This window comes from Ursus arctos, unplaced genomic scaffold (genome assembly GCF_023065955.2).
Source record: "Ursus arctos isolate Adak ecotype North America unplaced genomic scaffold, UrsArc2.0 scaffold_1, whole genome shotgun sequence".
Classification (NCBI taxonomy): Eukaryota; Metazoa; Chordata; class Mammalia; order Carnivora; family Ursidae; genus Ursus; species Ursus arctos.
In genome coordinates this window covers 40,731,688-40,747,632 of record NW_026622763.1, presented here as the reverse complement: position 1 = coordinate 40,747,632, position 15,945 = coordinate 40,731,688, and the positions used below count along the sequence as shown (strand labels likewise).

Here is a 15,945-nt window from a genome sequence, read left to right as displayed (position 1 = left end):
AATTTCTGGTAGTAGATATTTTAGAACAGCAACCTGAACAAAGGAGAGGATGGAGGGAAACCTACCTAACTAAATTTGTTTGTAGTAGTAAAGTTACAAAGGGGTTTGGGTTAGCCAATAGATTTTTAAGCAGAGATGTGATATGATTAAAAATTAAGAAAGATAGATATGGAAGAAATCTGTTCAATGTATAGAATGTAGAGACTATTAAAAAAAGACCAGTGACTTATTGCAGAAATTACGGTGTCAGGTGGTAATGACTAGACTAATAGCAATAGAATGGGTAGGAGGATAGATATGAGGTACATGATAATTTAAAGGAATGGGGTTGAGCTAGTTTGGGGGGGTTGGAGATTGTAATACCTTGCATGCAAATCTATTTCTTATGACTATAACAATAATTTGATGTAGCTGAACACTTATTTCCTCCTTTCCAGATATTAGAAGTAAGAGCAAGAGAGACTGAGGGCACCTGGGCGGCTCAGTCAGTTAAGCATCTGACTTTGGCCTAGGTCGTGATCTCAGGGTACAGCACTGAGCCCTGCATTGGGCTACCCTTTCAGTGGGGAGTCTGCTTGTCCCTCTGCCCCTCTTGTTGCTTGTGTGCTCGCTCTCTCTCTCAAATAAATAAATAAGAACAAGAGAGACTGGCTGTGGTTTACCACTTGCCAGTGGTTAGATATTATTTCTAGTACATTATAACAGTCTCATGAGTTTAGCTTAAGATAAACTCTCATCTGCTTTTTAAAACCCTTCTACTTTACTCCTGGTGTATCACATTGTATGAGGATGAATACTCACGTCCAGTTAGCCTCATATTTTTCATTTTTGTTTGTATTTAGTGCTCTGTATGTGTTTAAACCACTGGTAAACATCACTTTCTGAAAATTACTGGGAGATAGGAGGCAGCATGTTCTAAACATATTATAAACATATCGTACTTTTTATGGCTCCCTGAGGATAGACGTTCGTGAATCCATGATTTTACACGTGATGTTCCCTGTGTGCTCTTCTTATTCCCTCTCTTTCTGCTTAGTAAAATCTGCTTATTTTCTAAGACTTCTGAAGAGTTATTTTTTTTTTTGAAATTTTCCCAACCCTGTACCTTCTTACAGGGTTATCTGATTCTTCCCTTGTGCTAAAATGGAATGCTAATAGTGGAGCACATGGTTATGCGTACAGTTAGATTGATTCCTTACTTCCGACCTTTATAGATAATGCTTCAATGCACATTTTAATGCATAGTGCTTTTATTTGTTGCTGTTTGACATCATTTCATAGGATAAATTCCCAAAAATGTAATTACTGGGTTAAAAGCTGGGAATACTTTAAGGCTCTTAATGTATGTATTGTGAACTTGGCTTTTGAAAGGATTGTATGAGTTTATAGTATTTCACTAGTAATAGATGACCATACCTATTTCACTACACCTTCATTGGATTGGGTTATATTCATCATTTTTAGCCATTGCTGATTCCATTGCAAAAAAATTGTACCTTATTTAGTCTGCATTTCTGTGACTAATTAGAATGAGTATCTTTCAGTTAACCTGTTTCTTTTTGTGATTTGTCTTTGACATTGCCTGTTATTGCACAGAGGTCTTAGTATATTTATTATAAGATATTTATAAATTCTTCTAAGTATTAATGATATTATGCTTTTATTATATTTATTATAATTCTTTAACTTCTTAATAGTTTTTTATTTACAGAAATGTGAAATACTAACTTGTCATTTCTTCAGATGTTCTTAAACGTTCTTTCCATTTCTGAGCTTAAAAAATGTCCTCTTCCTGGAACACCTAGGTGGCTCAGTGGGTTGAGCAACTGACTCTTGGTTTTGGCTCAAGTCATGATCTTGGAGTCATGGGATTGAGCCCCAACTTCAGGCTCTGCGCTCAGCATAGAGTCTACTTGGGATTCTCTCCTTTTCCCTCTGCTCCTCTACCTGCTCACACACTGTCTCTTTCTCTCTAAAGTAAATGAATGAGATTTAAAAAAAAGCCAATGTCCTCCTCCCCAGAGTTTTTATAGGCATTTCTCATATATTTTGTTTTTTGACATATAATTCTTCCCATTCCTTTTTTTAAAAGTAAACTCTGTGCCCCAAGTGGTACTTGAACTCCCGACCCCAAGATCAAGTTCCATGCTCTGCTGATAGAGCCAGCCAGGCATCCCCTTTCCCATTGTTTTTGCTGGTAAAACTGTCCTTTAATGCCCATATTAAGGCCCAACTTCCCATCAACACTTAGTATCTGTACCACATTTCTGCTGTGTAATCTAAAAAATCTCTTTTATAAGGAATGTTGAACTAAATAACTAAAGGTCAACTTTTTAAGGCATTGACAATTTTTTTAAAAAGATTTATTTATTTATTTATTTATTTGATAGGGAGAGAGAGAGCACAGAGGGAGAGGGAGAAGCAGGCTCCCTGCTGAGTGGGGCTCGACCTGAGGTAAAGGCAGATGCTTAACCAACTGAGCCAGCCAGGTGCCCCAGGCATTGTCAAATTTTTGTTTTGTTTCTGCCTCTCGTAATAGGATTCTTTATAAAAATACTAATTTTATTAGATAATACTTTAGAGCATATTAAAAATAAGTTTTCCTTGATAAGGTAGGGTTATCATCCTGGTAAATAATTCTATTATACTTATTAGATGCCTGGATTTTGACTATTTGAGAATACAACGTGAACCTTTAAAAAATAAATTCTCACATTATCTTATATTTGTGCCATGTTTGTTTATGATAAAAGTGAATTTTACATGCAACTCTACAACTTGCCAGTTATTCCTTCTTACAGTTTAATCATGTTCATTGTCCTTCGATTTTTTCTTTATATTCATTTTGTTGTTTGTTTTCTTTTTTTTTTTAAGATTTTATTTTTATTTATTTGACAGAGAGACAGCCAGCGAGAGAGGGAACACAATCAGGGGGAGTGGGAGAGGAAGACGCAGGCTCATAGCAGAGGAGCCTGATGTGGGGCTCGACCCCCTAACGCCGGGATCATGCCCTGAGCCGAAGGCAGACGCTTAACCGCTGTGCCACCCAGGCGCCCCTGTTGATTGTTTTCTAACATTTAAAAAAATTGAAGTACAAATGACATATAACATTATGTTAGTTTTAGATGTACAGCAAGACTTGTTTTAAAATTTAAGGTGTATTTTTTTTTTTAAAGATTTTATTTATTTATTCAACAGAGATAGAGACAGTCAGCGAGAGAGGGAACACAAGCAGGGGGAGTGGGAGAGGAAGAAGCAGGCTCATAGCGGAGGAGCCTGATGTGGGGCTCGATCCCGTAACGCCAGGATCACGCCCTGAGCCGAAGGCAGACGCTTAACCGCTGTGCCACCCAGGCGCCCCTAAGGTGTATTTTTGGCTAAAAAATATTCTCAAAAGTTTTGAAAATTACAGAAAATATTAAGATAAAAATCTCAAATGCCCAAAATTCTATTACTTGCATTTTTATTTCATTTATATTGAAGTTTATTTAATGAAATGAAAGTCTTCATAAATGAAACAACAGCAAGTTAGTTTCATAAACCTCCTCTCTAAAAAGAAAATGAGGGGAGCTGGCATAGAGTGAAATGGTCTTGTGATATCAAGTAAGAACAAATTAAAAAATCCTGTTGAATTAGGCAAAAAAGGACATTGGTGATCTTGGCAATAATACTTTTAGTGGAGTGGTTTGGACTAAAGCTAAAGAAATAGGAACATGGGAGTTTAGATAGTTGTTGTTTTTTAAGGGGAGTGAAAAGAAATTGGCACGTTTCTAGGAAGCAAGTGTGGGCTTGAAGATGACTTTCTTGATGATGAGAAGGAAGATATAGGGGCAGGGAGTATAATTCAGAAATTCTTTGAGAAGTGGGAAGACATGGGTTCTAAACACATGTTAGACTGATTGACATTAACTAGAAGGAGGGCTACCTCTGTAATTAGAGGGAATGAGAAGACATGGGTGTGTATAGCAGTGAGATTGGAGCTTTGGTGGAAAGAAATTTCAGAGTTAAAGTTCCAAATATCAGAAATTCTTCAAGTGGAGGGGCACCTGGGTGGCTTAGTCAGTTAAACGTTCCATCCAACTCTTGATTTTGGCTCAGGTTATGATCTCAAGGTCATGAGATTGAGCCCGGCAGGCTCTGTGCTCAGCGAGTTGTCTGCTTGAGGTTCTCTCCCTCCCTCCCTCTCTGCCCCTCCCCCTGCTCATGCACATTCTCTATCTCAAATAAATAAATAAATCTTTAAAAAAAATTCTTCAACTAGAAATGCCTCTTTGCTGGTTTTTCATAAAACAAAGTTTTAATTTCTGATCTCTTTTTCTATGTAAGTATTTGTGTTTTTTTTTCTTTTTACAAAATAGATATTATATTTGTAGTTTTTCATTCTTTTTTACTTTATTCTTTTATGGATTATATCAGGAGGCATTTTCTTGTGTCATTAAATATTTTCAAACAGTATATAATAATTCAACTACCCAAGTTTGGGGCATTTAAACTGTTTTAGATTAACATATAATATATAATGAAATAATTTAGCATTAAACATCACTACGCCTTTGTGCATATTGTAATTTATTTCATTAGGAAACATTCCAGGAGATTGAATTGCTGGGTCAAAGCATAATGAATAGTTTACATTTATGCAGTAGTATTCTGGTAAATATTAACAACTGGTTTGTGTGTTTGGCAGAAGGAGTCTTGATTTATAGTGTGTGCTCTTTTCCCTGGTGTAAATACTCCTGACGCAGGCTATTTCATTCCAGCAATTTAATACCACTAAACAGAGTTGGGATGTGCAGACACACAATTATTATACAGTATCTGTACCAAGCTGATAAAATAGATGTAAATAACGTCAACAGCATAGAGAATAATAAGATGTGGTAAAATAATTAGGAAGTGATAAGTTTTGAGTGTTTATTGCCTTACTTTCAATGTAATTTATTGATAAGTTTATATAATTTAATTTTTTAAAGGATTTATGTATTTTATTTTATTTTTAAGATTTTATTCATTTATTTGACAGAGAGCAAGAGAGCACAAGCAGGGGGAGCTGCAGAGGGAGAGGGAGAAGCAGGCTCCCCACTGAGCAGGGAGCCCAACGTGGGGCTTGATCCCAGGACCCTGGGATTGTGACGTGAGCTGAAGGCAGATGCTTAACCGACTGAGCCACCCAGGTGCCCCTATGTATTTATTTTAAAGAGAGAGAGTGAGTGTGAGTAGGAGAGAGCCTGAAGGAGAGAGAGAGAGAGAGAGAGAGAATCCCAAGCAGACTCCCCACAACCCTGAGATCATGACCTGAGCTGACACCAAGAGTCGGATGCTTAACTGACTGAGCCACCCAGTTGCCCCTATATAATTTAATGTTTAATAATGACTATGTTTAACAACTGGGTTGCAAAATTCCTGAAAATTTTAACGATTGACTCTTGTGAACTTCTATGAACAACCTCCAGCACATTACTAAGTTGTCTTTTTTCTTTTTCCTTTCTTCTCTTTTTCCCTTCTTTCTTTCCTTTTCTGATATTTATTGTGGAACCCCCCCCCCATATTGTTATTTTCAATATAGGAAGAAATATAAGTATTTAGAAGACCAGTGTTGCATTCTTTTTGTGTTTGGCTCTGAGATTTGTTTTGCTTTACACTTGAATTTTTATCATAGATGGAATATACTTAAGTGAAAGAGGTGAAGTATGAACTCCTGCTTTATTTTTTCCCCCACAAGACTATTCAGTTTTCCCCAAAACATTGTGGAGTAATTCCTACTGGCCATTGATTGAACTACTCAACTTTCTTATTTTTTCTAATAATTTTTCAGTTGATTCTCTAGGATTTTCCATTTTTGTAATCATATCTTATGCAAATAGAAATAATTTTGCTGCTACACTTCTAATATAACTTTATTCTTTGGTGTAAAGAATAAAGTTGACTAGTATTAACACTGAGCATGCCCTTATTTTTTTCTGAATTTTGAAATGCATCAAATACTTCATCATTGTCTGTGATACTCACTTTTGGTTTGTTCGATGTGTTTTTGAAAATCATGTTAATCAAGTATTCATCCATTTCTCTTAATACTTTAATAGAAACTCTTTAATAGAAACTGCTTAACAGACTGAGCCACCCAGGCACCCCTACCTTAGTGTTTTTAAAGTGTTTTTCATTTTATAATTTGTGGTAGACAGAGGTTTAGATGTTGATGGTTTTCAATATTTGGGATAAGCAACAAGATGAACTGGGCAATAGGAAATACAGTTTGTTTTCTCCCAGAACTTTTTTGCTGAATCTCTTGAGCTCTGTGTTGTTGGTGTACGTGTAATCCTATGTTTGAGGGTCAGCCTTTGACTTTAGCAGTTCCCCTGCTTCAGGGAGAGCTGGCATACCTGTGGATGGGGGATATCAGCAGCGGGGAATTGCTACCCTGTAATACTGTGGATTATGAGTTTTGTATGGTGAGTCAGTACTTGTGTCTGCTTAGTCAGATTTGATCATCACTTATAAAGCTGGCTCCTTTTCAGCGCTAATGATAGGATGAGGAAAATTAAAACAATGAGGCCAAAAGGCCCCTTGATGTCTTTCTGCAGTGTGAACATGAGTGCCAAGCTCTGTGATTCCCCACTTCTCTTATAGGCCTTTCATGTTCCTAAACTTCAATTCTACAAGTGGTGGGTTGGGACATTTCAGAATATTCTTATTTCTTAAAATCTGCGCCTTATACCCTTGGGACATATGTGTATAGAGTCAGATTCTTGTTATAGTGTTGGTATTTTCCCTGACTTTTTTGATGATGGCATTCCTTATACTCGTTTCGGTCCTTTTGGGTGGATTTTTGGAAGGGATTATGTGAATGATTGCTGTTTTATTCAAATTTTAAGGCTCTTTTACATATTCATGAAATGCTCCTCAGGAGAAGTTGTACTACCTTATACTCCTTCCTGTGGACTTTGAGAATTTTTTTTTATTATACTCTTAATGGGAATAATTTTATTTTAATATGTATATGTATATATATATTTAAGATTTTACTTATTCTAGAGAGTATGAGTGAGGGGAAAGGCAGAGGGAGAAGCAGGCTCCCCACTGAGCAGGGATCCTGAATTGGGGCTTGATCCCAAGACCCCAGGATCATGACCTGAACCAAAGGCAGATGTTTAACCAATTGAGCCACTCAGGCACCCCTAATTTGTATATTCTTAATTGTTACAGATAACCATATGTTTCTGTTTACTGGGGAATTATATTTGTATTTGAATTGTTTAGAAGGAATGCTTTTGCTGAGATTTTTGGAGGGATACGATCGTAATAATTTTAAAGATTTTTCTTGATCCCCGCCCCCCCAAAAGGCTGGTCTTACTATGAGGTTATGGCTACTTATTTTCACAGGAGCAAGCACGGACGTTAACCAGCCTCCTTGAGTTTGCTTTTGCATGTCTTAGTAAAGCCTATACACTATTGCCCAACTACTATGGCTACAAAATAAACGTTTTAACTTTTAGTAAGGAGTCTCAGCTAGGACTTTCATTTATTTATTTTTCATTTTATTGTATTTTTTTGAAGATTTATTTTTTTATATTAGACAGCACGTGAGTGTTGGGGGGAGGGGCAGAGGTAGAGGGAGAGAGAGGGAGAGAAGCATACTTCTGCTGAGCTTGGAGTCCCACTCCAGGCTGGATCTCATGACGCTGAGATCACGACCCGAGCTGAAATCAAGAGTCAGGTGCTCAACCGACTGAGCCACCCAGGCGCCCCTCAGGAACATTCTTTAAAGAGGATTAATATTTAGATGCATAGAGCTAAACAGAGGTACATTCCAGATTGCCTGTAGATAAAGATACAAAAATTTGGCCAAAGTTTGTATGTTCATTGTGGAAAATAGTGGTTGAAATGTAGGTTTTGGACATACTCTTTGTTTTCTGATGCTTACAGGTTAGCACATCATGTATTTTGTAAATGAACATTTATATTCTTTTTTTATTTTAGTTGTCACATAGAGGTAGGGGCTTAAGTTTTTGTTTCCCTTAGCAGGAAGAGCAAGCGCATTAGGTATGAGTTTTGGCCAAACTGCATTACATCTTATTGCTTTACTTTGTCATTTACTTATTAAGTATTTGTTCTAGGCAAGGAACTCTTCGAGTTAGGGTAGGAGGAAATAAAAAGGTGAATAAGATACCTTATTGATTATCTAATTTAGCAAAATACTCAAGTTTATCAGCATTATTTAGCATGTTTTGAAACCTTATATAGCATTATACTGTATGTATCATTTTCTAACCTGCTTTTTCCACTAATCTTTGTATTTTAGTTTCTATGGGTTTGGAAACTGGGATTGGTTTAGGTGGTTTTAACTCAGAGTCTCACTTGAGATGGCTATCAAGCTTCCATTTGGGACAGGAGTCATCTCAAAGCTCAACAGGGCCTGAAGGATCTGATGCCACGCTCACATTATTATTGACAGTTCCTTATTGGCTGTTGTTAGGAGGTCTCGGTTCTTTGTCACATGGTCATTGCCATAGTGCCCGTTCTGACGTGGCAGCTTGCTTACCCCAGAGTAATGAGATAGAGGGACAGAGACAGACGCAGAGGGAGACGGAAACATAGACTCTTTGAAGTGACAATGTTTTGAGACAGGAAGAAGAATATTTTGAACATAAAGCAACTTGGAAAATAATAAACAGTTCAAAGGCTCTAACAGAGTCATAATTTGGGTTACTCACAAACTTAAGATGACCCCCAGAAATATTTAGAAACTCTGCTGAAGAAATTTGTATTCCAGACACATATGTATTTCATTGGTGTAAAGTATATGTATGTATATGAAAGTTTAATACCAGTATTAATAGAAGGTTGATTTTCATTCTTAAAGGTAGCTGCTTTGCTTGAAAATAAAAGTCACATTAGAATCCACTGTTTCAAAGAAAATCAAAGTCTAAAATGGAGTCCCAATTAGGATCACCAAATATGGTATCATATTTTAAAGCCTTAATTCTAGTACTGTGAATTTTGTGATGGAAGGTAAATCTGGATACTTGGTGATTTTAGAGTTCTGTTTAGTTTTGTTTTTTGGCCACCTAAAATGGGAATCAAAATTTTTAGAAGTTATAATGAAAATATAAATACTTTTCCATGAAAACAAGGAAAAAATACCGGACTAGAAGACTCCTCCCTTTGAGTATCTTTAAAATTATACGAATTGTGATTCTCTTCTTCCTTTTCATATTTTGCTATTCAATAGTTGACTATCCCTATCTAACTGTTATCTTAAAATATTTGCTTCTGCTTCCTAATTCTACCTTTGTTACCATAGAAACAGAAGTGGACTAGGGAAATTGGCAAGACAACCAGCAACTGAAATTAACGAGGATTCTAACTCTTTACCTGTAGTTGTTGTGTTTCATTTACAGCTCCTATTTTAAAAATAAGCAGTGTAAGGCCTGTTGAGTAGGAGAAAAAAACTTGAAACTTAACTCTCATTTGCTTCAGACTTGTTCTTTTGCCTAGAAAGCTATTAGGAAAGAACCTTTCTAACAGCTTGGAAAAGAGCTTTTCATTTTTGTGAATAGTTAGACTTGTGAATGGTTAGACTACTATCCATGCTGTGATGTTATACCTTTAGATATTTATAATATGCTTTTCTTTCATAGGTATTAAAATAACACGTTTTCTAGGGAATGAGATGTGATATTATGTGATGTAAATCTGCTGTGGTCAGTATGTTTCCACACATACTATTTAAGTGAACCCGGAAAAATAGATATAGATCTTAAATTCTGAGAAAGTATTAAAAATATTATTATATATAATCAGACTATTACTTGTTTATCAAGAAATAAATGTTTTAAAATAAAGTTTTAAAATGTAAAATGTTATTTTTTAAAGCTAATTGGAAACTTTTAAAAGGTACCTCTTTGCATTTAAAAAAATATTAGACTAATATAAAAACTTTTTTTTATTAAGTAATTTTTATGCCTGATGTGGGGCTTGAACTCACAACCCTGAGATCAAGAGTCACATGCTCTACCAACTGAGCCAGCTAGGCACCCCTCCCCTTTGCATTTTTAATTTTCTTTTTGAAATATAGGTAAATCTGATAAAGTTCACATTGTGAAAAGATGAACTATTTGAGATCACTAGAAGTTTGCTTCCTTCAGTGTTTTTTTTTCCTTTTTTACAATTAAGAAATAGCACATTTTAAAGAATTTTTTGCTTTGGAAACCTGAGTTTAAGCTGCTTTCCTCTGGTTGCTTCCTTTAAAATTTTCAATTCCTATATTAAGACTACAGGCATACCTCAAAGATATTGTGGATTCTGCTCAGGACCACAGCAATAAAGTGAATATTGCAATAAAGTGAACCAAATGAATTTTTTGGTTTCCCATTGTATATAAAAGTTATGTTTACACTATACCATAGTCTGTTTAGTGTGCAATGATACCATTATGTCTAAAAACCATGTACATATCTTTTTTCATTTTATTTGACTACAGTTGACATGCAGTATTACAATAGTTTCAGGTATACAACTTAGTGTTTGACAGGTTTATATGTTATACCATTACAGTATCATTGACTGTGTTCCTTATGTTGTGCCTTTTATTCCTGTGACTTATTCATTCCATAACTGGAAGTCTGTATCTCCCACTCCCCTTCACTGGATTTGCTCAAACCCCCTCCCCCCTCCTCTATGGCAACCATCAGTTTGTTCTCTGTATTTATAGGTTTGGTTCTGTTCTTTGTTTATTCATTTGTTTTTGTTTTTAGATTCCACTTATGAGTGAAATCATATGGCATCTGTCTTTCACAGTCTGACTTATTTCACTTAGCATAACACTTTTGGTCTATCCATGTTGTCTCAAATGGCATCATCTCATCACTTTTTATGGTTACATAATATTTCCCCCAGTAGACCTGATTTCAAAGCTGGAGTCAATCCTCTCAAGCCCTATCACTGCTTTATCAACTAAGGTTATGTAATATTCTGAGTCCGTTGTTGTTATTTCAGTAGTCTTCACACATCTTCACTAGAAGTACATTCCATCTTAAGAAACCACTTTCTTTGCACAGCTGTAAGAAGTAACTCCTCATCCATTAATGTTTTATCATGAGATTGTAGCAACTCAGTAACATATTCAAGATTCCACTTCTAATTGTAGTTCTCTTGCCATTTCCACCACATCTGCAGTTACTTCGTCCACTGAAGCCTTGAACGTTTCAAGGTTCATTCATGAGGGTTGGAAACAGCTTCTTCCAAACTCCTGTTAATGTCAATATTTTTACCTCTTCCCATGAATCACAGATGTTCTTAATGGGATCTAGAATGGTGAATCATGTCCAGAGGTTTTCTGTTTACTTTGACCAGATCCATCAGAGGAATCACTATCTGGCAGTGATAACTTTACCAATATATTTCTTATATAATAAGACTGGAAAATCAGAATTACTCCTCAATCCATGGGCTACAAATGGTTGTTGTATTACCAGACATGAGAACAACGTTTATTTCATTGGATATCTCCATCAGAGCTCTTGAGTGACCAGGTTCATTGTCAGCGAGCTGTAATATTTTGAAAGGAATCTTTTCTTTCTAAGCCATAGGTCTCAACGGTGGGCTTAAAATATTCAGTAAACTATGTTGTAAATAGATGTGCTGTCATCCAGGTTTTGTTGTTTCATTTATAGAACACAGTTCTTGGGGTGCCTGGGTAGCGCAGTCGTTAAGCGTCTGCCTTCAGCTCGGGGTGTGATCCTGGCGTTCCGGGATCGAGTCCCACATCGGGCTTCTCCGCTGGGAGCCTGCTTCTTCCTCTCCCACTCCCCTGCTGTGCTCCCTCTCGCTGGCTGTCTCTCTGTCACATAAATAAATAAAATCTTTAAAAAAAAAAAAAAAGAACACAGTTCTTAAGGGCCTAGGATTTTTGGAATGGCAAATCAGCGTTGGCTTCAACTTCAAGTCACCAGCTGCATTTATCCCTAACAAGAGTCAGCCTGTCCTTGGAAGGTTTGAAACCAGACACTGACTTCTCTTCTCTAGCTATGAAAGCCCTAAGTGACATCTTCCAGTAGAAGGCTGTTTTGTCTACATTGACAATCTATTGTTTAGTGTAGCCACCTTCTTTAATTATCCTAGCTAGATCTTCTGGATAACATGTTGCAGTTTCTGTATCAGCACTTGATGCTTCACCTTGCACTTTTATGTTACTGAGATGGCTTCTTTCCTTAAGCCTCATGAAACACTTTTGCTATCACCAAACTTTGGCAGTTTCCTTTCTTCCTGCAGCCTTCTTAGAATTGAAGGGGTTAGTGCCTTGCTCTGGGTTAGGCTTTGGCTTAAAGGAATTTTATGACTGGTGTGATCTTCTATCCAGACCACTAAAACATTCTCCGTATTATCACTAAAGCTGTTTCACTTAATTATCATTCATGTGTTCATTGGAGTAGCATTTTTAATTTCCTTCAAGAACTTTTTGTTTGCATTCGCGACTTGGCTAACTGTTTGGCACAAGAGCCGTAACTTTTGGCCTGTTTCAACATGCCTTCCTCACTAAGCTTAATCATTTCTAACTTTTGACTTAAAGTAAAAGACATGTGACTCTTCCTTTCCTTTGAACACTTAGAGGCCATTGTAGGGTTATTAATTGGCTTAATTTCTATATAGTTCTGTCATGGGGAATAGGGAGGGAGAGAAATCCTTCAGTGGAGCAATCCTTCAGTGGAGCAACCAGAACACACCCAACATTTATTAAGTTCATCTTCTTATATGGGCATGGTTCATGGCACCCCAAAACAATTACAGTAGTTCCATCAAAGATCACTGATCACAGATCACCATAACAAATATAATAATAATGAAAAAGTTTGAAATAGAGGACTTTCAGTGGGGCACCAGCTGGGATCTTCCACCTGGGTCGGCCATCATACCCACACATGCCTGCAGCCCAAGTGCTGTCTCTGTTGTGCCCAGTGCCCCTGCACTGGGCTTCCCTGTTGGGGGGCTCTGCAGCCAGTCCCAACTCTGCTGCCTTAGCCTCTGCTGCAGCCTGAGTGGGCCTTTTGTGGGGCACTTGGGGCTGCTCTGCCTGCAAATGGGGTGGATGAGCTGAGCCTCCTGTGCTCTGGAGCACCCTGGGGCTGCAGATGCAGCATGCTGCGCAGGGAGACAGAGCTTTTGTTGAATTCCTGAGTGATGAAATTAAGGAGGAAGAGAAGAGGCGAAATGTAAGTCCCTCCCCAAGATGTCTGGATGTTGGGAGCTGGAAGTGAATGGGACAGAAGCCAAAGTAGTGGGGAAAGTTGCTAGAGAAAAGATCATTCATTGTCACTTTCAACGTTAACAATAGCATCCTGCCAACATTTGATCAGGAAGAGGAGCCCTCCCAAGTTCAGAGGGTTGAAGAACAGGAGCCTGAATTGACGTCCACTCCCAATTTCATGGTTGAAGTTATAAAGAATGGTAGCAAGAAGGCCCTATTGCTGGACTGTCACTATCCAGAAGATGAGGTTGGGCAAGAAGAGGAAGACAAAAGTGATGTTTTCTCCAGGGAAATGAGCTTTCAGTCCATTGGCGAGCCTGAGGGGAAGGACAGTCAACACCAGTCCCTTGGCTTGGGCTTTATGTGACCCCCTGATGGATTTCCTGGCAGGCTGAGGGGTGGATAACACTTTTGAGGATTAGTTAGGGGAGCTCAGCACAGCCCTGGAGCATCAGGAAAACATTACTTTTCTTGAAGATCTCAGAAGGTTTTGTCAAGAGCCAGTAGAGCATACAAGACATTGAACATCTTAAATGTATGGCAGGTTTTGGTTTGGCCAGGGAACACATCTACTTTGAAGCCAAACACACACATACTTCGGGATGGTTTTCGTTGTAATATGGAAAATAACTCAAAGTTATATTGTTTCCGTTGGGCTCTTATTTACTATTCATTTATTCTCTACAGATCTGTTTTTCCTAGATTTTTGTATAACATAATGCTGGACAATAAAATTGGTTTATCACCTTCCTCAAAAAAAAAAAAAAAAAGAAAGAAAGAAAGAAAGAAAGAAAGAAAGAAAGAAAGAAAGAAAAGAAAAATGAAGGCTCTAAGTTATGAGCCAGTTTCTCAAAGTGTACTGGACACTTAGGATGATAGTTGTTAATAATAATAAGATATCCATATTACAAGTAATTTATTTTTAAATTCTTTATTATTTTTGGCAGAGATCCCCCCCCCAATCCATAATGTGGCTGATAACTAGGAGCAAAAACATCAGCTTTGACATTTTTGTGTCATTTCTTGTGATTCTGTTACTAGTATTATACTCTATCTTGGTCTGTTTGGGTTGCTGTAACAGAATACCATAGACTGGGTGGTTTATAGACAATAGAAATTTATGTCTCCCAGTTTTGAGGCCTGGGAAATCTAAGATCAAGATGCTGGCAGAATCCAAGTCTGGTGAGAGCCAGCTTTGTGGTTCGTAGACTGTAGCCATCTTACCATGTCATAACATGTTGGAGGGAGCAAGGGAGCTAAGAGGCCCCAATCCCATTCATGAGAGCTCTACCCTCATGACCTAATCACCTCCTAAAGGCCCTGTCTTCTAATGTTAACACATTGGGAGTTTAGAATTTCAACATAAATTTGGGGGGTACACACACATTTGCACCATAGCATATTCAATCATGATTTTTTTTTTTTTTTTTGCTAGAAATGTTTTTAAGCCCCTCTTGTGAAATTTAGTTTAAAATAGTTAATAATACTCACTTTGCCATTGGCCTGTATATTGTGATTCTGGACAATATGCTGACCAAATGAATAAGGATATCACTATGAATTCTTCTACAGTGTGGAATTCACTTCCTACAGGATAGCTTGGGTATCATAAGTGATGCACAGTTGTCTAACATTCAGCCCTGGGGGTGGTGCCAGTCTCAATCAGCACATAAAAAACTGGTGTTAGTAGTTAGAAAAATTTTCTTATTTTTTCCCAATGAAAATTAGACACTTCATGGTTTTTTCCTGCGCTTAGATTATTTAGCCTTTTGCGTTTATGTATATCTCCCTAAGATAGAGTGGCTAAAGATATTAAATCTTTACTTATATTTGAAAAACTGGTTTCGTATTAAATTTTAAATTTTACATATGTTTTAATTTTTAGTTTTAGATATGTGCATCAACTATTCTATTTAAAATAATTGACTTTCTTGTAAATAAAGTTGAGCAAAGTCACAAAACTAAGCAGGGTTTCTCAGAGGAAAATTACTCACCTAGGGGACATCTTCAAATATGTAGGATGTTTTGATTTTTCACAATGATTTAAGGGAGCTACTGACACTGAGAGGACAGGACCAGCCAATGTAATCATCAGCACGGTTTGAAGAAGCCTCATCCCGATTAAGAATTGTCCGGTCCAAGATATTAGTAGCGCCTGTAAAACACTGGGCTAAAATCTTATTTTGGAGTTGTTATTTCTTAAGATGACTCATAATTAATTCATAGATGTGTCTAATACTTTTTATACTGTAGATTAAAATTAAAGCTTATTCAAATATGTTTATATAATGACAGGTGTATATATCAAAGATATTTTCCTTTTACTGGCAATTTTAATTTTTTTTGATCACGCTATACTGCATACCATTCATTGCAGCATTGAACAACTACTGTTGGTACTTCATTTGGCTAGGTGCTGAGAGTGTAGAGATCCATAACACTGTTACTTTTCTCTCTGTTCACAGGCTAGCAGGGAAACAGTCATGTAAATAATTACAGTAAAGTATGATAAGTACATCAGAAGAATTAGATTTAATGTAAAGAAGTAGCTCTGAGGAGATGGGAAATATTTTAGGGAGAAAGTCAGCATATTGTTATACCCTGAGGGCAAGGACTGCATTTTATCATCTAAAAGTTACATGTTTGCAACATAGCACTGGACCTTAAAATTGGTAATATAATCATAGTCAGTACTTATTCAT

The 15,945-nt window shown here is 37.0% G+C and overlaps 1 protein-coding gene and 1 pseudogene across 3 annotated transcripts in view; both read left to right on the top strand.

The window, feature by feature from the left end:
• The window catches only part of BAZ2B (bromodomain adjacent to zinc finger domain 2B), a 398,115-nt gene that overhangs the window by 120,333 nt on the left and 261,837 nt on the right, over positions 1–15,945 (top strand). The window contains exon 4 of one of the 3 annotated variants that reach the window (XM_057317991.1): positions 5,024–5,174. The exons of the other annotated variants lie outside the window; for them this stretch is intronic. The gene's annotated coding sequence lies outside the window, so the exon portion shown is untranslated. The remainder of the gene's footprint in view (positions 1–5,023; positions 5,175–15,945) is intronic. 3 annotated transcript variants of the gene reach the window in all.
• On the top strand, positions 5,181–13,983 carry LOC125281311 (complement component 1 Q subcomponent-binding protein, mitochondrial-like; annotated as a pseudogene).